Genomic DNA, 25,109 nt, shown 5'->3' on the forward strand with positions numbered 1-25,109 from the left:
CAACTGAACTAACAGCACACCCACGTGTCACAATAGTATATGTGAGTCAGAACTTATATTGATTTATCTGATTTACTATTTACCAAAATCCCTCTATGGGATATTATGGTATACATCAAAATAATACACTGATCAGATCATAAGAGATGACATCAATGTTAGAGACACAACTAACTATATTAAATACACCTTTACTCATTCAGTAGGTGTAAGTAGGTTAGCATAGAATGAAGACTGTAACAGTCACTGCTCAATTTAGTATAATACAATACCACTGAACTGATACCAAACATACTTTGATTAAAAATGCATATGTAATATTGAATACAATTCGGTAAGGACATATTCCATATATTGAGTAAAATGGCATGGTCTGATTATCCCCTATAAGCTCTACTTATTTTACTATTTTATATTTCACCTAAAAGTAAAATTTTATAATATATTACTCTGGCCTCCCCCTCTCCCATCTCGCCCCCCTCCGATCTGTACTTAATGTGGCTGCTAGACTCATCTTTCTCTCACGCCGCTCCTCCTCTGCCTCCCCTCTCTACCATGCCTTACACTGGCTCCCTTTCTCTAAAGAATCCTCTTTAAACTCTTTACTACCACTTACAAAGCTCTCTCCCAGTCTACTGCCCCTTATATCTCTAACCTCCATACCATTCACACTCCTGCCCGCTCCCTGCGCTCGTCAAATGACCGTCACCTCTCCTTGACTCTCATTACTTCTTCCCACTGCAGAGTCCAAGACTTCTCCCGAGCTGCCTCCCTGCACTGGAATGACCTCCCTCACTCCATCCGTCTCACTCCCAATCTTTGCTCTTTCAAACGGGCACTCAAAACTCACCTGTTCATGAAAGCCTACCAACCATCCACTTAACCCCTCATCCACTCTGCTTGTTCTCCTCTCTCTCCCCTGGTCCCTTCTTCTCCCTTACATTATTGCTTGTTCTCCCCTCTCTCCCCTGGTCCCTTCTTCTCCCTTGCATCACTGCCTCCTTTCGTGCCTGTATTGTCCACCATCCCTTAGGATGTAAGCTCGCATGAGCAGGGCCCCTCTCCCCTCCTGTCTCCATACCTACTCTTCTGCTCCGCCCTCACTCCATATGTCTGCCCGGAGTTTTTGAAGCATTGCTAATTTGTGTTTATTGTTCTGTAATGTTTTACCCTGTATGGTCTTCTGTTTGTACTATGTAAGGCACTGCATAAACTTTGTGGCGCCTAACAAATAAATGATAATAATAATAATTTTGTGGTTGGCTTAGACATAGATTCAACAATTAACTCTTGTAAAGGGTGCTAGTAATAATAATCCAGCAGTCTCTCTTGTAATAGTAGTACATATTATTTCTTCTAATACTTAGGTAATGATATACTACTTAGAGAGCACCATAATAAACAAAAATAAACAATTGGACTATAGTAATGGTGTATATTTAAGGGTTAATCTGAGAACAATACTCTTCTGGAGTGGTGGGTTTCCTCTACCAGTGCATACAGCAGTTGTCTTACAGAAAATTTTCTTAACAGTTACCTGTGGAAAACTTTTCATCAATGTCCGTAGCTGTATTTTAACTTGACAAAATGCTCTCAATGCTTTTACAGATAGAGAAGATTTGTGGAGATAGATAAAGTAACCAGAAAGTAACTCCATATTATACTGGAGATGGCATATCTAATCACTCCCTTTAAATGGCAGATAGTAGGAACTATTGTGGCTAACTGTTGAAATTAATTTTTTACATGAACTGGATGTATTGATCTGTTAAATTGTACCACCACCCAATTCTTAGAATTAATTTTTATAATATTTGGCTGTGTGAACTTCCTGCGTGCCAATCTCTCCATAACATATTCATATTCCCTATCTATTGTAGATATAATTAAGCCCTAACTAAATAAAGAGGGTTATTTTGATGAGTTACTGTTACGAGCCTGCGTCCCGGCCATCGCTATGACGACCGGGACGTCACTTCCGGCAGTGACCCGACCGTTGCCAAGGCAACGGTCGGACGCCTTCTATTCAGCGCTGCGTCCCGGCAATGAAAGAAAGCCGGGCGCGTGCACACATCAGCCCCACTAGCCTGCGGGCTAATTAATGTATAAAATCAATTATGCAGGGGGCTGTGTATTGTCAGAGCCAGGCTCTGATTGGCTGCTGACTGTATTTAAGGCAATGAGGTCTGCTGCCTCATTGCCAGTTATAGCTTCTATTCCCAGTCTGCTGACCTGCTCTGTGCCTTGTTCCTGTCTATTGAACTTTCTGCTGATTACCCGTGTATGACCCTTTGCCTGGATTTGGACTTTGCTTGTGTATCTCGTGACCCTGATCTCTGGCCTGTTTACTGATCTTCCTGTCTGCTCGTGACCCTTGACCTCAGCTTGTTAATTGGCATTGCTCTCTGCTGCCGGCCCTTGACCTCTGCTTGGACTTCACTCCATTTGCCTGGGTTCTCCCCAGCTGGTACACACTTCACGACCCTCTGTCAGTCTGCAGCCCAGTCTGTCCCCACCATCAGGGGCTCCAGTGAACACCTGATTGGCAGAGTAGACTCCGGGTTGTGTTGTGCCGGCTGGAGGGGTTCCTAGCAGATAAGTAAGTTCAAGGTGGCAAAAAAGCAACAATGATTTAAAAACTTGGTTTAAATTAGAGAAGTGAAGTATGTATATCATAATCAACATTTATTTATATAGCTCCAGTAACACGTGGCGTGATGCTATTGCACGGTAAAATACGCACGCACACACTCGCATTACAACATTTAGTTATTTATATAATTCATATTCATATTGGTTTCGTTACACTGTAATTTATGAGCAGATAATATTTGGTTTATTATTAGTCTATATATATATATATATATATATATATATATATATATATATATATATATATATATAGTGATTATATGTACACTTCAGTGATATTCAAGGTTCAGGTTATAGGAAAGGTACCACACCTGGTGTCATATTAAAGCCCTATTCATCAGCAGCTGTCCGGTGCAGTCGGCGAAGAGATCGCACATTGCATACTTTAGTTATTGATATTAGAGAATAAACCTTTGTATGATGCTGGCTATGAAAGGAGCAGACCCCCCTGGAGAGACGACCCCCTCCTTTGGATTCCTTAGATTGAATCAGCCTATGATCTGTTTACCCTGAACCCACCCAACGTCTGGACCTATATTAGCAAGCTACGTCATCTCTATTGTTCACAATGAAACACTGACTGTATATATAAAATAGCTGCATCCCCCACCAGCCTCAGTCACTTCTGACACAGTATTCTAAGCAGATATACTGTCCATTGGGTCCCGTGGTTGCGCAGCGAGCGCAATGCGATAAGAGCGCGGTATGTATGTATGTAACTTTTGGTATTGGCTGTACTGTACTTTATTACAATATAATAATGTATTGAATTGTTGACTATTTACATCTGCTAAAATAAATAACTTTGTGCTTTGGAAACACATACAATTGATTGGGCAATGCTTATTTGAAAACGATAAAATTACTTTAATAATTGGGGGCTCGTGAGTTTAGGAGTTACGTTATCGGCAGGTATGCAACGCTCACGGTATTCGGTTCCTCAACAAAGGGCGGATTGATGGACGCGTCACATAACAGGAAAGAACGCAATGTGTTTAAGACCTGTGGTTCACTGTGTGTTGCGAAACCGAATGTCCGTTGTTGCATAGACTGAAGGAACGCTAACAAGAATCTAGGGACAAGAAAGAAAAAAAAAATCTTTGTATTGTCGTTTTGCGTTTTAAAAGGAATTGCATTGCATAGGGTATGCATATTTCCTGCTCAGCATATGTGTACTTCCGGTAATATTGCCACGTGATTAAACAATGGTGTATAATGTCTATTATATATGCATACTGTAAGCACTTGGTAAAGTCTCTGAAAAGATAGTGCCATTGTTTGGGAAAGTTATTTTCTGCGCAGAAAACTAAGGTTGTATGTGAATGGTATGCATAAAGATAAGAGAAGAATTTGCATACTGTTGAAGACAGACAAAGAGGTGATTTACTATTGAAAAGACAGAGATATCGGTTGCTGTCTGACCAGGGAAACTGAATGGGCAAGGTTGTGTTTGAAATAAGAACACTATTATAGGTAGTATGTGGATTTATTATGTAACATATGGTGCAGTTTAATATGGTAGTATGTGGATTTTTAGGTAGCATACGGTGTTATAGGTAATATACAGTATTCTAAGCTGTATATGGTGTGGGTTCAGGTAGTATGTGGATTTTTTATGTAGCATACGGTATTATAGGCAATATACAGTATTCTAAGCTGTATATGGTGTGGGAATAGGTAGTATGTGGATTTTTTATGTAACATACGGTGCAGTGATATTGGTAGTATGTGGATTTTTTATGTAGCATACGGTGTATTGAAGAAGCACGTGATCTGTTTACCCTGAACCCACCCAACGTCTGGACCTATAGAAGCAAGCTACGTCATCTCTATTGTTCACAATGAAACACTGACTGTATATATAATAGCTGCATCCCCCACCAGCCTCAGTCACTTCTGACACAGTATTCTAAGCAGATATACTGTCCATTGGGTCCCGTGGTTGCGCAGCGAGCGCAATGCGAGAGCGCGGTATGTATGTATGTAACTTTTGGTATTGGCTCTACTGTACTTTATTACAATATAATAATGTATTGAATTGTTGACTATTTACATCTGCTAAAATAAATAACTTTGTGCTTTGGAAACACATACAATTGATTGGGCAATGCTTATTTGAAAACGATAAAATTACTTTAATAGGGCCCTGCCACAAGCTTACAATAAATAGGTCAGTGGGAGTCGGATACATGAGGTTAAATCTACATATTGCATATTAGTCCAGCCAGATTGCAAAGGTAAAAAAATATTTTTATGCTATGTGCACCAGTCACACATCAATGATGGACTGGCGTCAGAGGGTTGTTGTCTTGTGTGAATTGTGTTAAGGGTGGTAATAAGGTAACCTAGGGATATTAAGAGGGTGGTTGAGGAATATTATAAGTTTGCCAAAAGAGATGGATTTTCAGAGAAGGCTTGAAGGTTTGTAGACCAGAGGAAAGTCCTATTGTGTGAGGGAGTGAAGTGGGTGTAGCTCAAAAAAAGTCCTGTAACCGGGAATGGGAAGATGTGATGAGAGTGGATAAGAGACACAGATCTTGTGCAGAATGGAGTTGTCATGTTGGGAGATATTTTGAGACAAGTGAGGAGATGTATGTTGGTGCAGTTTTGTTGATAGCCTTGTAGAAGAATTTTATATTGGATTCTGTAAAAAAACAGACAACCAATGTAGAGACAGACAGAGTGGTTCAGCAGAGGAAAATCAGTCTGGCCGCTGCATGCAAAATAGATTGTAGTAGGTGTTTAAGTCTGTTTAAGGAAAGACCAGTAAGGAGGGAATTGCAATAGTCAATGCAGGAGATGAGTGCATGAATTAAAGTTTTTGCAGTGTCTTGTAAAAGATATGTGCATATTCAGCAAATGTTTTTTAGATGTAAGCAGCATGATGTAAATATAGAGTTGATGTGGGGGATCAAAGAATAGTTGTAGGACCTAGTACTGATCCTTGATGGACCCCTACTGATAATGGAAGTGGAGCAGATGTGGATCCAGAGGAATTAACACTGAAAGAGCGATTAGAAAAGTAGGATGAGAATCAGGATAGTAGAGTGTCTTGAAGACCTAGGGATTATAGCATTTGTATGAGAAGAGAGTGGTCAACAGTGTCAAAAGCAGCAGAGAGATCCAGGAGAATTAGAAGAGAGTAATGTCCTTTGTTTTCAGTAAAACAACTTTAGTCAACACAGTCTCTGGAGTGTTGAGAACAAAAGCCTGACTGAAAAGGATCCAATAGGTTGTTCGCAGAAAGGAAGCGTGTGAGGCGACGTTGTGCCCCCAGTAAGTAAATTAATAATTATTTTTGCCCCTCTTTAATAAAAAAGATGGTTTATTGAAACTTCCATTGTGCCAGTTATATTAACATTGCCCAGCCATATAACAGTGATTTGTTTGCCAATTTCGCTTATAGAAAGCAGCATGTTGTATCTGGTGATTTTGAATTCAAACTTGGGCAAGTTTAAAAAATTGCAGTTTCATACATTTGTCGATTTGTATAGCTAGAGTGGCAAAAAAATTGGGACCGCAATTTGTAGAAATTTGGAAAATGGCGATTTTGAAAGAAACACATCTCTGGCGATTTTACATCAAAACTCTGGTTAATAAATCAGCAATTTTAAACTTACCGGAGAAATATCACTGGACATTCAAAATCGCAGCTTGATACATTTACCCCATGGAGTCATTAAGTTATGAGAAAAGGTTAGCCAGTTTAGGCATGTTTAATTTAGAAAATAGGCATCTAAGAGGGAATATGATTACTATGTACAAATACATAGGGTCAATAAAGAGAACTTTCATGAGAACTTTTACTCCACTGACTGTAAACAGGGCTTGCGGTCACCCCCTAAGGTTAAAGGAGAGAAAGGTTTACAACCAGCAAAGGAAGGAGTTCTTTACAGTAAGAGCAGTCAAAATATGGATTTCACTGCCAGAGAAGGTTGTGATGGCAGTTTCAATTAATAAGTTTAAACAGGGTTAGACAAGGCATTTGGTGTTATGACCGTTAATGAAAATGAAGGAGAGTATTGGATCCAGGAAGAAATGGTACTGCAATATTGGATGCAGGGGGATTTTTTGTTCCTGACTTAAACAGATTGGCGGTTGCTTTATCTGGATCAATTTCAAATATAAGAGAAGAATCACAGGATATCCAGATAGAACTTGGATGGACTGGTGTCTTTTTTCAACCTCATCACCAATGTAAACAATTCAATTTCATCAACTCATTCTAATCAAACACAATAGGTTGTACAAATGTTTACATTATTAAGCAATGCATCAATTTTAGCAAAGTTAATTCCTTCTGTGCTCCTTTTTATAATATGGTTTTTAAAATAGTCACAATTATCACAACATGTGATATCAATCATAAGCAATATTGCAGACCTAAAATAAATTAAACATATGCACAAGGGTGGTTATACATTCTTATTCTTTATGCCAAGATCCTCAATATAATTATTTCTAAAAAGCATTTATTAACATTATGTTTATTATCATATTTTAAGTCACATAATATATTATATACTTTTGTAACATATGTTAAACATTTTCTCTAAGCCTTTCCAAAATCCCACTGAAAGTGGATTTAGATTCCTCAGCTAAACTATTTACTGGGGTGTGGTCCCTGCACTTAAAATGTTAAATGCTGTTAGGAAGCGGGATCAATGTTGCCAACGAAAAATGACTTAACATCACAACAGAGCAGCAATATCGATCTCTGTCACTTAAAGAAATGGTTTTCAAAGCATAATGTACAAAACCCAAACCCATTGGTAATACCTCTTGATTTATTGTGTAATCATTTAACTCAAACAAAAAAAGCTGAAAACATTGCACTGAAGTAAAAAAAACATTCACACACACACACACACACACACACACACACACACACACACACATTATATTATATATATATATTATATATATTTTCAATGCTTTAATCCCCTATGAAATAGATTTTTATAGATTTAAAAGTATGACCAGGATTAAAGTAAATACATTTTTCTGTGTTTAGTTCCAGTTCCAGAAGAAGAGAATCAATTCAGTCATGCAAAATAGGGCTGGCATAAACAAGTGGAGCAAAGTTTATTAAGAACTACTATGCAATTGAGCGCTTGTGCCATTTGTGCTGCCCAACTAACCATTCTGCACAAATAGTAACACTATGGAATGAGCAGCATTAGTGCAGTATAAGCTGGCATATTGTGCCTTCATTCTCATTAAACTTTTTTCTCATATGTAAAGCATTAAAAAACAAACAGTATTAATTTCAATATGGTGTATCCCCCTTACTACTCTATTTATTGAGACATAATAAGATCTTTCTGCTATGATTCTGTTAAAAAACTAATTCCTTATCATTTTAGCCACGGAGCCAGAAATGTGATACAAACATTAAACTGTTTATTACAGCGAAAACACAGTCCAGGTAAAAAATAAAGAGAGACCAGTTCAGGCTTGATAAAGCAACAGACGTCCGGGTATAGCAAAAAAGCAGGAAAATGATAATGAAAATACAGCAGGTAACTTAGCTGAAGCCAGATGACAGCAATAGCCTCGAGTTCTCAGGAATTATAACTTAGTAGTGTGAGACAGACATCAGGTAGGTTTCCAGGAGATAAAGTACAGGTGAGTAGAAGGAGTTGGCTAAAACAAAGATTTCCACAGAAACAACAAATAACAAGGCAGGCAGTCCAGGGACAACCAAACATTAGCAGACTCAGGATCATCAATGACCAGCACAGGAATGTGAGGGAAGCTGGAATAAGTAATGAGTGACACAGGTGTGCAATAACAAGGAGCAGAGATTAACTCCTACCAGTGAGTAGAAAATGTCCATATGAGGAGCGCAGCACCTCTGGTGGCATGGAGGTACTGCATCCAAGAACAGGACAACGGCAGAGACCAACACAGTGTCCTAGCACTTTCACTGTGCCTTTTCAATTATTACTAATATGCTGCATAAACCACTACCGCACATCATGGGCCTTTTAATGTCAAAGTGTAAGATTTGTAAATATTTTAAATTGTAAATAAAAGTTATTAACAGTGTTGCTAACAAAAAATATATTGATGATGTAGTGATGAACACTCTGGCTTTAATGTCATAGCACAACTAGCCAGACTTCACAGTTTAACATTACCATGTAAGAAAACTGCAGGCAAAGGCAAGTGTCTGTAAAGCAGTTCCTCCATAAGGCAGGACAAGAAACTAATCTCAAGTCGCACAATCTAGGTGCGGCAGAGTCAAACTTGTAACATCAGCTACTGGTTCCTATTTTGTTTCTTTTCATCACATAATCTACTGACTATGGTCCTAATGCACTGAGTATAAGAATGAGTGCAGTTGACTTCCCTCCATGTCTTCAGCAATTATTTACTGTCAGAGGTGTTGAAGTGGGAGCTCGACAAGTGATAATGTTTAACGAGACAGAACACATTTTAATATTTGTATTACTGTGTTTTTATATTTTGGTGTTTCTACTTTCTATTTGTTCAGGTTTTTACCAATGGAAATTTAAGAACGGTTTGCTTGTTATCAAAGGTTGAATTCTGGTGAATATTGCTTGAGAGTGGCATTAGGTTCTTATAGCTTTCCCATGTTTGGTATCCAAATGAAATTACGCAGTGGCTTCTATGGACCCACCAAATAGCATATTCTGTCCAGTTCTGTCTTTTAAATATATGAGAGCACTTTGTATTTTCATACACCCCAAATATACAATTTTCTTCCTCACATGCCCCCATTACTTTCCCTTTGTATGATTTACACAAGCTTGATCTGTGTGGAAGTAGATAACCACATAAACAGATAATATGGAATTAAGATTAGACAAAATTGTAAACTGCTGGCAATACTTTTACTTTCCAGTGGTCTCAAGATGTCTACTGTTCAAAGTAATTAATATGACGTATTGTTTTATCTCTTTATTGTTCAGCCTATCAGTATGTTTATGTGTATAAAATTAAGATCATTCTTTAACACATGTTGTTTAATGTGCTAGTATAGAGTCACTAAAATTTGAACAAGATAATAGTTTATTTTTATCTTATTTTAAATTCTGAATACATTACTTAGTCTATTATAATGGCCACACCCAAAGACACAGCTAAATCACTGTGGTAATTATGTTATGTGCAGCAGAAAATGCATCACCCCCATTCCACTGCTAGGGCGTGTGTACCAAGCTTTGTGTGTTCTGTTTGCAAATTAACTCTTCACCATGTATTCAGTGTTGATCAATGCCGCCACCTTGGTCTAAGTGCTGTAGAATTTTTGTGAGATAGTGTCCTGGAGTAAGCAACACCATGGAGAGACCGAGGAACCCTCTGCCCTTCTACACTGGACCACAGGCACACACAAAGGAAATATTACAACATCAGGCTGATCTTTAGAAGCCATACCGGCATGTTTGTTAGTGAGGCATGGACTCTTTTTTGTAAATTTTTTATATAAAAAAATATATATTTTTGGCTCAAACAATAGTTACGGTTAACTTGAGAACAATACTAACCAATTTCCAATACACAATTTACACATGCCTCACTAGTTTTATACCACTAAGAGGTAACTCTACCCTTTCTAATGACAGTCTTGTAATATCTCTCTAAACAAGATAAATATCAATAGTAACAAACACTAGACTCTATCACAGTTACTTCAACTTTAATAGCACATATCAAACAAATACAACTGAATATTAGACACATGTATACCATACTTGCCAACTCTCCCTGAATGTCAGGGAGACTACCTGAAATAGGGGTGATCTCCCTCACTCCCTGAAGAGTCTGGCATTCTCCCTGATATTGAGCCAGTACAAGACGTGGTTGTCTTTGCCATCTGTGGCATGATGACACAGTTCAGAAATTGTGGTCTATGTCCATGTATTGATGCATATGGAGGTGGCCATTTTCATGGAGACCAAGATATAATCAAAGACTGACAGGTAAGACAACATGACTTCAGTAATGGAGACAGAAATGTAAAAGACACTTCAGTCTCTAGAGATTCATTAGCTGCTTTTCTTTAACGCATAGTTGCCTGCTCTCCCGGAATGTCTGGGAGACTCCCGCATTTCTGGGAGACCTCCTGGGAGAGCAGGGCAACTTCCTGGTTCTCGTCCCCGCAATTGATAAATGGCACGGAAAGGCTTAATTATGCAAATATCGCATCATCTTAGCCCCACCCCCTGCTGTAATTGGGCAAATTTGTGACAATCGTTTAGGGGGTGGGGCCAAAATTGTGCGATTCGTCAAGCCCCGCACGCCCACCTGCCCCGGGATCTCCCTGAAGCCAACGAGGAAAAGTTGGCAGGTATGATGTATACAATCTGCAAGTGTTTGTTAATAGGCAGTTCAAATACAGATCACGTCTTCTCTTTCTCAGGTGATTTGATAAAACACACTCCCTTGTCTGTCTTTCCCTAAATTTAATACAAATGCTGAATACAATTTACACCTTGCCGCTCCCTCTCTTCTTCTTTCTCTGTTCATATGCCGGTAAGCTCTCTCTATGGGAAGTCTTTTTCACACTCCCATTGCGTCTCTCCGTCTCTGGGGTCTTATTATCAGACCTTTGTTCAGTTCTCCAGTTGTCTTGGTGCAAAGGACTCCCTCAGGATATCTGTCTCTCTGAGTGCCTCTCAGAATTCCATCTACCATTTGTAATTGCACCTTCACAAGCTCCTCCTTCCCACTCGGGTCACCGGCACCACAATTAACATTTAAATAAATCAAATTAATAATTCTAGTCCTGTCCAGTATTACCACCTAAAATTCAACTAATCAATTAATTTATAATTAATGCATCAACAATGCATTAATTGTGTTGTTTTAACCTCCTTACACTGGAACCTTTCTTTATACTTGTCTAACAAGATAAATATTTGTATTCATAAAATTTGCTACACAGTGGCTTTGGATAAACGCCAGCTGAAACGTTAGCCTACAGTGGTATGTGCAGCGATTTTGTGTGGAAAAAATGTTATATGTTTCTGTAAACAGCTTGAAAATAAAGGACTTATCTAACAGTGTAAGCTGCAGCTAAGTCCCAAAACACGCTTGTATAATAGTTTTAATGAGCAACCTTCACAAAAGATTTTATTGATATACCCATGGTAACCTGGCAGATCATGTTTGATATTTCTCTCTGCCAAAGTTAATGCATTATAGTGAATGTATCCAAAAACTGTTGTCAGTCAGATGTAGTACTATCTTTGAGTACAGAAAAGCTACACAGTTTGTCATAAAATAGAGAGTACATTTACCAATATGCTCATGTTTTTAGCACTCAAAGTCTGCTCTTGGTGTGTATTTCAGACAGTCAGTTTTTGTCACATCTGATATCTGCTACGAGCCTGTAATAATAATTAATAATAAATAGGCATGTTACTTTAATATGTGGTAACCCTCTGAAAACTGTAGGTTTCGTCCAAATTACCAAGATAAAAACTTCTTTGGAGGTTTATAAATAGACCACTTGCCCAGCAGAGATAAAGTGGCTGAGATGACTGAGATGAATATAACTATTAAATACAAATACAATGATGCAATTTCTGTGCAGAAGACTAGCTAAACAATACAACAATAATATTGCATTCAATAATGACATTCAATAATGACATTCAGTAACAACATTCAATATAAGAATTAAGAATGACAGTAATGAAAATGTCATAGAATCACCAATGACAATAATAACACAGGTTACCATGTGACTGGTAGCATTACCATGTTTCAATTGTTACATGTAATGTGGGCAGTTTTCACATTAAACATACGGGCACACACCCTAAACTGACTAAAGTTCCCTTAAGGTGACACAATGCAATAGAAAACCATCAGGATGACATTAATTAAACACTTGGCATAAACCCTAGAAAGATTTTCCAGGTTCTGAGACACCCTCTATGTGCCAGCTTTGGACACCATCTGAACCTCTTAATTGGGCCTTCACTCTCTCTGGATATCTGGAATGGACCTGGTCTCCTTCTAGATCTCTGGCAGCTCTTGCCACCTCTGGTACCTTAATCTCTGGCAATGTCAATGACTCCCCTCTAGGAAGCTTTGTGTTTTTGGCAGCATTCTGTATTAACCTGCCGACCTTCCCCGTTAGTTAGGCAGCTCTATCAGCAAGACTGGCGGCTTTTTCTGTAAGACTAATAGATTTCTCTGTACAGGAGTGAAGTTGTCCTGCTTTAAATCTGCACTGCAAAGTCGACAAAAATCGTCAATTTGCAGAATGCGCAGATTTATTCATTTACCCCTTGGTGGTAAATGGAGTGGATGGATCAAAAAATAAAAAAAAGAAATTAATAAAATAATGAAAATCATTAAGTGTAAGAGTCTAAGATGAAAATAATTAAAAAATACAACTAATAAACACAAAAATAATACAAATAAAAATAAAATAAAAACAAAAAAATTAAGAAAAATAGATAAGATCCGTAACGTATTATGCATATCTGCTTTATATTAGGTGATATATAACTGGCAGTTCACAATCACTATGTCTCATACATGTAAACAGTGTTAGGAAATGTTACAGAGTTAGGAAGGATCCCAGGTCAAAGACTAGATTGAGTCCATACGGTGCCAGTGTTTTAACTTCATATATCCATTTGGCCTCGACCTGTGAGATGTTTTCAATATAGGTTTCTCCTCTCTAATATTTGCTGGCATGTTGGAGGCTCATAAATTTGAGGTCCTTGGAATTTTTATTATGATTAGTAAGGAAATGATTGGACACACTCTGGGTCTTTAATCATTTTCTTATGCTGTTAATATGTTCAGCAATACAAAGATTTAAGTTTCTTTTGGTCCGCCCAATATAATGGCGACCACATGGGCACTCCAGCATATAAATAATTCCTTCTGTGTTGCAATTGATTGCATGTGGAATGGAGAAGCTTCTCCCATTAGAGTTTTTTGTGAAGTGGGTAGTGGGTTTGGTGGAACTGATACTATTGTTTTTGCCGGCTTTGCAGTTTGCACAATAATAAAAACCAGGTAGTGTTTTTTCATTACACAATATTTTTTATCCATCAGAGGCTTCCAGCACTTCGGCATTCCACACATGGTCCAAGCATCACAAGAGATGGAGAAGAGCTGACCTGTGCATACAAATGGTGGGGACATGGAGAAGACTCTTTATTCCATCAACGGGACTGAATCAGTTTTAAAGTCCACTCCTCTGCCTCTCCGTGACGCTTATTACCTATTCTACAAAGAGTTATTAAAGTTGACCACTGCCCCTTTTTTATTAGTTTCATTTTGCTTCTTTTGTTTTTATTGATAATTGTTTTTCTATTTTACTTTATTTTATTCTTCTGTTTTTTTGTCCTTTTTATTGCTATCCTGCTTTATATCCTTTGTGGATGTACATTCCATTATGCATGCATACTGATGAAAGATTACAACTATACCCCGATTACTGTGTACTATTCTATACACCAGTTACTTTTAATCACCTCACATAACACAGTAACTATCTAGTCTCTGCAGAAAGTTGTGCTCCCTATACCTTGCATATTTAACCCTTTAAAAAGAGGAGCTGCATAGTATTAATTATAGCAGGAGCACTCCATCCTCCTTTTTTAAATATATCTTCTGCTTTGCTCTTATGCACTGTGCAGGGAGGTTATCCAAAGGAGGAGAACTGAGTGCAGTATGCTCTCCTTGCTTCTTCTGCGCTGCAGAGTCTGTGGGCTCCAGATGTAATGGTAAGGGGGATCTGGTGGGCATGTTGTTACGAGCTACGTCAGTTTCCCTGAACGCCACGACTCACTGCCCCCAGCCTGTCTCCATGACAACCGGGATGTCACTTCCACCTCCTCGTCCAGGTTGTCTGAGCTGTCCTCTCTGGCGCCGCACCTGACGAGCTGTCAAACAGCTGGGCGCGCACAATTCTCGTTAAGTTATATTCAGCCTCCTGTGGCTGATTGTGCAGACAAGATTCTGCATTTGCATTTGGCAGCCAGGCTAATTAATAAATTAATTATTTATGACGCAGCTCCTGGGGCTCATAATTTCTACCTCTCCTCTCTTCATATTACTCACCTTGTGTATTTAAGGCAGTAATGGCTTAGTCTCCCTGCCAGCTATAGCATTCCGTTGACTGTTAGCTTGCCTGCTCCTGTTTGTTTTGCTGAATTCTTTGATTGATTTCCTGTGCATGACTCTTTGTTTGAACTCTTGAATTTTGGGTTGCCTGCCTGTTGTCCTGACTTCTGCTTTGTTTCCTGGACTCCTTTTGATTACTGCCAGCCCTGACCTTTTGCCTGTACCTCACCACGTTTCCTGCTTTGGACCCTAGACTTCGGTCTGTCCCTGACCGCTTCGCTCGTTATCACACTCTATTTCAGGCTGTGCTACATTCATAAGCTTGTACTATGCAGAGTGTAAGACCTGGGGGCATCTGAGTACCTGTGAGCATCACAAGCTCTACGGGAAAGGTGGCTGCTATAGGTGAAGACCTCTACATATTGTTCTACAAGCTCATGGTAGTAGTCGGTAGCCATAACACATGTAAGACACATGTGGGGAAGTCTGATGAGCTTTCAAAGGGCATGCAAGAAAGTGTAATGGCAAATGGGGGAGGTATAATGAACATTGAAGGGACAAATTTGAAGATCTGATGGCATGTGGGGAGGACTGTTAGTCACATAAGGGGCATTTGGGCAGGTTTGATGGCATGTGGAGAGGTCTGGTGAGAATGAAAGGGGCATATTGGTGGACTTATTGCATGTGGGGAGGTCAGATTTGCATGTACGAGACTAATGTGAGTTCTCAGTACAGCGATGCAGAATTAGAGACACTGTATAAATAGCTGATGATGATGATGTGTGGGGGACTCATGGCATGTGAAGATGTGTAATGGACATGTAAGAGGTATATGAGGAGGTTTGTGGCATATGGGGACGTCTGAGGGGCATGTAAGGTCTGATGACATGTGGGGAGGTCTAATGGACATGTAACATGGGTGGGGACATTTTATTGCATGTGTGAAGGTCTGATGGTATACATCCACACTTTGATAACTGATTGTATGTTATTATCTATGTTTAACTGTTTTATGTTATGTTATTATTGTTATTGAGGAAATATATTATATTTTGTAACTTTATTATGTAAGTAAAGATTATTATTTAATACATATAAACATAAATATCTGCATATACTGTTTCAATACAGTGACTCTAATGTAGTTGTTATGAAAATATTGATAATATTTAAGTGGAAAAAAACTGGAGTGAGTGTGATCAAAATAGCACAATGAAAAAATGTGGAAAGAGTACAACAATGAGGTATACTAGGAAGCATATACAAATAGAGAGTGTAAAAAATATAAATATATGTTCCTTTATCAGGTATACTTACCTTATCACCTCCTATCCAGCTTCTTCTCCACTGCCCTGCTTCTCTTTAATATACCACATATCCATAGATCTTCCTCTCATATCCTCACCACCTTGTTCTTTATCCTGGGACATTTTTCCTAAATCCAGATCCAGCTTTATCCCCAGACTTTACTCCCAACACATCTTCATTCTCAAATCTTACTTGCAGTCCTACAAAACTTTTCCACATATCCCCACTTTGGGTGTAGTACGAGTTATCGGTGCTGTAAACACTGACACTGTTTACTCCTACATAATTATTCTGATAATGAGCAGAGCAACATAGAAAAAATAACTACTTACCAGTAGAAAGACAAAGAGGAAATCCGATGAGAGGATATTGCGACACTTCCAAATGATGTCAGTTGCCTCACCCTAACCCCTAACCCTAACCCTAACTCCTAACGTAAAGCTAATACTTACCTTGGTCCATGCGTTGCCACTTTAAAAAGCCTAAATTTCCAAGTCGCACACACAACTGATATCTTTTGTAAGTTTCGCAATGTCCTGTCATCGGATTTCCTCTTTACTGGTAAGTAGTTATTTTTTCTATGTCGCTCTGTTCAATATCGGAATAATTATGTAGGAGTAAACAGTGTCGGTGTTTACAGCACTGATAACTCTATGTCACGGTTGGCTTATGGGAAATTGATCCCTATGCTCTGCTGGACATGGCTTAGCCCACCCACAGGTGCGGAGTCTAACAGGCAGGTGGTTTTCACCAGGAACCCCCGCAAGGAGGTATGGATTTAGCGGCACCAAACCTACAGGTCGTGGTCCTGTGAGAGGGTGAACAGCAGAAAAGGGTGGAGGAGCCAGGTAACATGGGTAGAGACAAATGAGGCACAAGGAGAATAGATGTCCTGTGGTACAATGAGGAAAAGCAGAGGCAGTCACAATGGTGTATCCAATGGTGATTAATAGAGATACTGGAACAGCAGGAGTACAGCACTGGAGTTATGCTGAGCACACACGGGAAAGCAGAGGTAGCTGAGGGAGAACAGCCAATGAGTCACCAAGGCAGTTGCGGCTCACAGTGATAGCGGTAAGAGAACTGGAGCTGTCATGATGAAGTACATCAGAGATGGTATAGAAGTACTAGAGCAGCAATAGTTCAGTACAGCGGGAGACTGAGAGTAAACTGACGTGGTGAAGGTAACTCGTAGTAACAGCCGATGAGTCACAGTAGTAGTAGCGGCTCTGAGTGGTGGTGGTGAAAGAACTGGAGCTGTCACGATGAAGTACAGTTGAGATGGTAGTAGCAGTACTGGAGCAGCAATAGTTCAACCCAGCCGGAGACTGAGAGCAAACTAAAGTAACGGAGGTAACCCGTAGTAACAGCTTATGAGTCACAGGTGTAGTAGCAGCTCTGAGTGGTAGCGATGAGGGAACTGAAGCTGTCGCAATGAAGTACACTGGAGATGGTAGTAGCAGTGCTGGAGCAGCAATAGTTCAACACAGCAGGAGACTGAGAGCAGACTGGAACACAGGCAAACCATGAGGAGAACAGGAACCAGAACCACAGGCTACAGGAAGTGAGCTTGAAGAACAGGCATCATACAGGTGAATCCAGGAGGTTTAAATAGTGCTCCAGAAGTGCTTAGCCAATGAAAAAGAGGGAGGAGGTCTTGAAGTTCAATAGGCTCGCACCTGCACAGTGTAAGAATCACTAGGTGGAATTGATGATACCTGCCAGCAGTTGGCGCTACTGAGTACTGAGGCAGGGAGTCTAACACGCCCCTGGTTTTCACCAGGAACCCCCGCAAGGAGGTATTGACTTCGCTGCAAGGGATGTGCAGGTCGCGGCCCTCAGTAACAGTCAGCTGGCGAGGTAACAATTGAGGCAGTGGTGATAGCCCACCAGGATGCAGGATGGAAGAGTAGTCAGCAAGCCGGGTCAAAACCAGAGGAACGGATATAGCCAAATCAGAAGCAGGAAAATGGTCAGGAAGCCGGGTCAATACCAAATATCACTCTAAGCCAGAATCAGGAACCAAAGGAGAAGTCAGGAACAAGCCGGGGTCAGAATCCAAATAACAGCAACACAGGAACAAACGCCTACCTGGAGCAAGGCTGAAGACCAAATACTTTGGCACTAGACATGTGTCAGAGGCTGCCTGATATACCCTAAGGTGCCTCCTGATAGGGTTAGGGAGATTTTGGCGGTAAGACATGCTGGCTGCAGACAGGTGAGCAGAAATACCGTCCCCCTGCTAGGCAACAGGACGTGGTTGCTGAGAAGGTGCAGGCGTCCGTCTTCTACACCAAGTGTCAGTGCGGAAACGGCGCCTGACACACAGATCTGAATATAGCTGAATGAATGAATGAAGTTAGTCTGATGCTGGAACATGGCAGTTTCCAGATAAATGAAATGCAGGTAACAGGACAGGTACTACTTGCGGTACCAAAGCGTTACACTCTATTACCACCGCCCACTTCCCTCTCTCCCCTGCTCCTGCACAATATGTAATGCCTGAAAGAAACTGGCCTCCTTTCACAATCTCTTCATCTCCAAACTATAATCTCCTTGTCATCAACGAAACTTGGCTCTCATCCTCTGACCCCAGTTTTCCTGCAGATCTCTCCTACAGAAGTTGCTCCTTCCCCTTAAGGCATCCTACTCTCTCTCCACTACACCTTCCGAGGTAGTTCCCCACCATCCTCTATTCTTTACCTTCTTTGAGGTCCATGTTTATTTTTTCTATACAATCCCCTTTGTTTTGTCCTCATCTACTTTTTCCTTGGTTCCATCTAATAATTTTTATATGTTTGTTGCCAGGCTGCTTCATATTTTATCTTCTGTAATGATTGTCTCATTGTCTGAAAGCAGAGATCTCTGGGGAGATGAATACATGTGGTAGCCTGGTTTAGCACTGGCCGCAAGAGAGGCACAGAGTCTAATGGGTTCCCCAATCTTCACCAAGAACCATAACAAGGCAGGATGGACTTTAGCCGCTGGGAACATGCAGGTCACAGCCCTCTGAACAGTCACTAGGAGTAACACAGCGGAGAGAAATGAATATCCGAAAGCAGGTCAGCTAGCCGAGGACTGGTACACTGGCGGTAGGGAGGTACAAAATCAGTATGCAGAAGAAAAGTCTAATAACAGGACAGAATCTGGCTGTGTGAGCAGGGAGGTTTGTGACAGTACATCCTCCCTTAAGGGTGGACACGGACACCCTAAAAGGCTTGTCAGGAAACTTTTTGTGGAAAGTCCTAAGTAGCCAAGGATAATGTACTTTGGTAGCTTTAACCCAGGAGTGTTCCTCTGGGCCATAGCCCTTCCAATCGATCAAAAACTGCAAGGTTCCTCTGTATATGCGAGAATCCAAAATTTGTTTGACCTCGTACTCTTGTTAATTCTGGACCAGAATGGGAGGTGGAGGATTATTAGTGGTAGAGTACAATGGGTTTCAGGGGAGAAGCATGGAACACGTTGGAAACTTTTAAGGAAGAAAGCAACTGCAACCTAAAGGCTACAGGATTAATGACCTCCAAAATCTTAAAAGGACCAATAAACTTGGGGGCTAGCTTCATAGTAGGGACCAGAAGTCAAAAATTGCGGGTGGACAACCAGACTTTGTCTCTGGGTCTCCAATTAGGAAGAGCACGCCTACTTCTATAACTGACCATCTTGTTCCGTGTGGAAGACATATTTAAACTTTCATTTACTTGAGTCCAAATGATGGAGAAATTCTGAAAAAGAGAGTCCACCACTGGTACATCTGAGGATGGAGCCTGGGGAAGGGTGGGCAAATTGTGATGGCAGCCATACAGTACAAAGAAAGGAGAGTTGATTCTTGTATTGCACCATAATAGAGCAGTTTCTCATAGATATCTAATTGTTGCACATGCTCCATAAATAAGGGTGATTTAACTATGATGACTATATACTTTACATTATAACACACCAGCTCTATTCTACCTACTACTTATTAGATATCTGAGAAATACCAGTTATTTCAGCGGTGGTCACTGAAAGGCTATTTCAATTTTAATCCTTTTTCTTATCCTTTCTATCTGTTTTTATCTCAATATTTTGCGTAGTATTATCATATGGCTTAATAAAGGCTACGACCCTGCTACATGTGATATACCTATTTTAAATACCTTTTGGAAACCGGAGTGCCCTTGCTCTCTGAGCCACAACTCTCTTTTTGCCTCTCCTTCCTAGTTTTGATCTATTATTTGAGTTGTTGGCGCATCCCTCTAGATATGTGGTTCTATAAACTTTATTTGTGATGACAAAACACAGAAATATCTTTATATATTACTCCCTATGAGGAAGGTTTCCTCCCTAGTGCGAACATTATTCTGTTTTTCTCAGTTAATCGAATAAAACAGGCCTGTGGTAAACAGTTAGCGTATGCAGACATAATTGTATCATGCTTATCCTGTTGCCCTACCAGTAGCAGGGCTCAGACTTAGTTACATTCTATCCACAGAGAATCATTCCGTCCCCCTTTAGACCCACCACCATTTGAAAATTGAGGGACATATAACCTATAGTGGTAATTATTATTGTGAATGACAATAGTAGAAGTGACATGAACATTGTAAATGCTGTAATTACGACATGCAGGAAAAACAGACTTGATGAAAAAGTGACAGGCAAGAATCCAGGCAAGACAACATACCGGCACTGACATTGATGTCAATTCGGATGGTGACAGTTACATTGTGAGGGGACAATGCAAGGACCCAGCAGCTGTATAATGTCCAGCCCTTCCTAAAAAACATTATACATGGTAAGCACATGTCTGGCTCTTGGGAAGGACCAGTTAACATTCAAGTTCAAAAATGATGACAGTAAAAAATGTAGTAAGAAGGACTGTGAAAGGAAAGCAAAAATGGGACAAATGACCTTCCTATGTTTATTTTGATAAAACTGTAAGATGCACAGTATTTCAACACCTACCTAGTAAACATGCAAATGACATTGAAGCAGTCAAGATCTCGGCTTTACAATCTTTTCCCATTTCCAGCTGCTAGAACTCAGTGTAAAAAAAATGATGACAAAATGCATCAAAATAAAATATCATTGCATGTTAGAAATAACCCCCTGAAGATATGTTGCATTTGACACATGAACATAGCATGCATGCATAGTTCAGAAGCTGAGATAACTAGTATGATTTATTTTTAATGCCAATGATATAGAGCTCAGCATTACATTTCTAAAAGAAGTAATTCTCCAGCCCGATTTTCTAGGGTACTCAAAGGTGCTAGGAAACTATGTGGTTTTAATGCACGCAGTAAAAAATATAGAATGCCATCCCTGGCTTTAAACATTGGCTTTTCCCTAAAGAAATTTGCAGAAATTGTTGTTGGAGAAAGTCTTATAAAAGATAACCATGAAAGAAAAGACCATTCTAAAAATGTTCATGACAAAAGAATGGAACACCTATTTGTCTAGTTATGCCCTGATTACATTGCATTAGGCAGAGTAGAACAAAGTGAATACCATACCATTGGGCTAGATTTACTAAGCTGCGGGTTTGAAAAAGTGGGGCTGTTGCCTATAGCAACCAATCAGATTCTAGCTTTCATTTATATTAGTGCTTTCTACAAAATGACAGCTAGAATCTGATTGGTTGCTATAGGCAACATCCCCACTTTTTCAAACCCGCAGCTTAGTAAATCTAGCCCATTGTGACTTAGCAGAAGTTCCTCAAGAATTGAAAAGTTGGAAGGAAAATCAACCTTCCGTTTGGACGAAACTGAGTGAAAATCTTTTAGTTCAATTACTACTGTTTAACAGAAGATAAAAAGGAGAAGCAGCAAAACTGCTCTTGGAGACATATGCAAATAGGAACAGAACATCTGTCAATGTAGACGTGTATGCAATCTTGAAAGTAACCGACTAATAAGTTGTCCAAAATCAGAGGTACAAATGCTAGAAAATTATCTATACTGCTTACTAAATATTAGAGATGAGCGGGCTCGGATTCCGCTAATCCGAGCCCACCCGAACAGTGCGGATCCGAACGGGATCCGAGCACTGTTCGGATATTTCCGGAGGGCAAAAAAATAAAAACGAGGCTCTGTCGTCCAAGTCTCGCGTCGAATCTCGCGAGGGGTGGGGGGGAGGGCCCAGAACAATTCCATCTTGTACCTCTTTTTTGGCCTTATGTGCTCAAGCTACCTCGGTGCAACCTTTTGGCCTAAAAACAATATTGTGAGGTGTTCAGAATAGACTGGAAATTAGTTGAAATGATTGTTATTGAATGTTATTGAGGTTAATAATAGCATAGGAGTTAAAAAAAAACAACACAAAACTGGTTTTTAGCACTTTTTATGTTTTTTTCAAAATAAATCCGAATCCAAAACCTTAAAACCGAACCAAAACCTTTCGTCAGGTGTTTTGCGAAACAAATCCGAACCCAAAACCTCAAGCAAATCCGAATCCAAAACACAAAACACGAGACACCAAAAGTGGCCGGTGCACAACCCTACTAAATATATGTGCACTTCTTTGGAGATCCTTATTGAAATGCTTGACAAAGTCAGTGTACCAAAAGACAACCCCTACAAATCGGAGGTTCTTACTGTCTAAGGAAGTTTGCAGTTACAGGTGAAGCTGGCCACCTCATCTCAACTAAACTAAGAAAACATATAGCCACACCACGTCAAATAAAGAGCTTAAAAGACTGGAGAAAGTTGCTAAGTCATAATATGAGAATATAGAGAGTACTAAAGGCTGTAGGAAAACACTATACAACTGGTAAAAATTAGCAAATTGCTAGTTGCCGTGTAAAAGAAAATGAATACATATAAAGAAAAATCTCTCAAAGATCAGATTGTTACTACAGAAGATAATATTATTTCCTTGTGTCTAGTGTGCTACCACACTTTTCATGCAGTTCAACAATGCAATTCAACCTCAGATACAGACATTAAAAAGCAGCACAGCTACTTATGCAGTTGTAGAAGAACACACACCTGTTTTATGTGAGTGAAAAGGCAGTGACAGACAAATTGCATGGATCAAGTAGGTACAAAGTGCCTTAGACTTGGTGTATGTTAAGATTACATCCCACTAGTGTAGTACAATGGCATTATTGTATGTTAGCAGAAACACTAATATGTCTGGGCGGTATTTTCCCCCTGCAGACTTTGATGATTGCCTTAGGAATAATGCTGGCCTCTTTTTTTCCTTTCTTAAACAAGGTTCATGTACTAAAACCTTTGAAAAGGAAGGTTTGGACAGAAGAAAGGGCTGCTGTTGAAAGGCACTTTCATAAGTTTATCTCTTGTAAAAGTCCCTGGAAGGAGACACTGTGATGCATACAATTTCCAGACATTATGAAGGCATAGGACAGTGCAAACATAGCAAATTTGCAGTCGCATAATAGCTAATTGTACTTAGCAACTTGTTTTGCCAATTCTAAAAATACTAAGTTTGTTTTCAATGCGTCTCTTGCAAAAGATGTGCATTGCCCTTCCTGACCTGCAAGCAAAAATCTAATTATACTGGCAATATACCAGCTTCATATGACATTGGATTAAATATTCAAGAGAGTTTAATCTTCCTATATTTTTTGCACCATAAGAAGTTTTATAATGCATTAGTACACTTATAGGGCAAAATAAATAAAATTTTTCTTCACCCTTTCCTGTATCCATATAAACTCTGCAATTAACTAGAAGTAAGATGACATATGATACCATCTCACTTCTGAATATATACCACTCATTCTTACCTGGGAGCATCACCACCATCAGTAGGCTAAAGCCGTAAAAGACACATATTGTGCCAGGAGATCATTGGTGGAAGGAGGCCAAGTGTAATACACCTTGGGAACGTTTGACTACCCTACCACAACATATCTTTTTCTCTACCATTTGCTCATACTGGGGTGAAGAGATGCAGGGAGCTGTCAACTTTTGTAGATTTCCTTCTTACAATAGCGGATAGTGACTACATAATGGAGAGGGAGAATTGGTGGTTTTCATATTCATTTCATATACTAGTTACCATATAGGGGATTTGTTTTCCATATTGTATATTATACATTCAGCCACCACTCCATAGGTCAATTTATATGAGTGTCTGGTTCGCCATGGATACTTCTGCACCAATGTAAAAAAATAAAGAAACAGAACACCGTCACAAGTTCAACAGGTTGCTATAATTAATTAAACATTTCAGTGTGCTAAATGTCCTTTTATCAAGGCATATGTCGCTATGCAGTAAGAAGAAGTATAAGGAACACACTACTTCATGAGAATGCCATATGGATACCGCTGCAGGACTTCATAAAGATTCAAAAGTAATTTTTTTCAGCAATCACTGAATTTCTTATCACATGACCCAGACACATTAACAATTGTTGAGCATCTAAGTGTATCTCCACTTAAAAGTACTGTATTTGAGTTTATTAGAAAACAAGCAACACACTTGGGACTTGATGGAAAGGTATTCTCAAATGTTGCGTAATAGAGAACATCTTCAATTGTTTGGTTCCGGAATGAAGTGTTGAACTCTGCCAAGCATATTTTCTTGCAATATGATGGCCTTGTATTTACCCGCCAGTCACTGACACCTTTTGCTACTGATCTGCTTTAGGTTTCCTCATCTGCAAGAAAAAGGGAAGGTTTTTTAGACATGGTTCCGATAGACGAGATTGCTCAAATTGCATGTTGTTTAAGCTATCATGCCTGGCAGAATAGAAAAAAGTAAGTAATTAAACAACAAAAAATGTCCACCTTATATTTTCTAAAAGCCTAGTCTACTCTGCACCTGGACCGTTCCTTGAGGCGGGGCAGAAGAAAGGATAGTGTCCCCGCACCTAGAGATGACCATTCTTGTGCTGAGTCATACTTGGCCCCACCTGGCACTTGTGACCGGTGGATATCAGGGTGAGACTATAAAAATAGAGTTCAAACACTTGTGCAATTACAAGTCCTAGCATGGACATGAGCACAGAAATGCATACTTTAATTTGTAGTTCCAAAAGTGTTTACTGCAATGGTTAACCCCATATTAAAGTACATTCCTAGTATTGCCTCTTAAAAAAAAAAGCCATAGTTGTGTCCCTGTAATAAAATAAATTC

Source organism: Mixophyes fleayi, chromosome 3, assembly GCF_038048845.1.
Source record: "Mixophyes fleayi isolate aMixFle1 chromosome 3, aMixFle1.hap1, whole genome shotgun sequence".
Taxonomy (NCBI): domain Eukaryota; kingdom Metazoa; phylum Chordata; class Amphibia; order Anura; family Limnodynastidae; genus Mixophyes; species Mixophyes fleayi.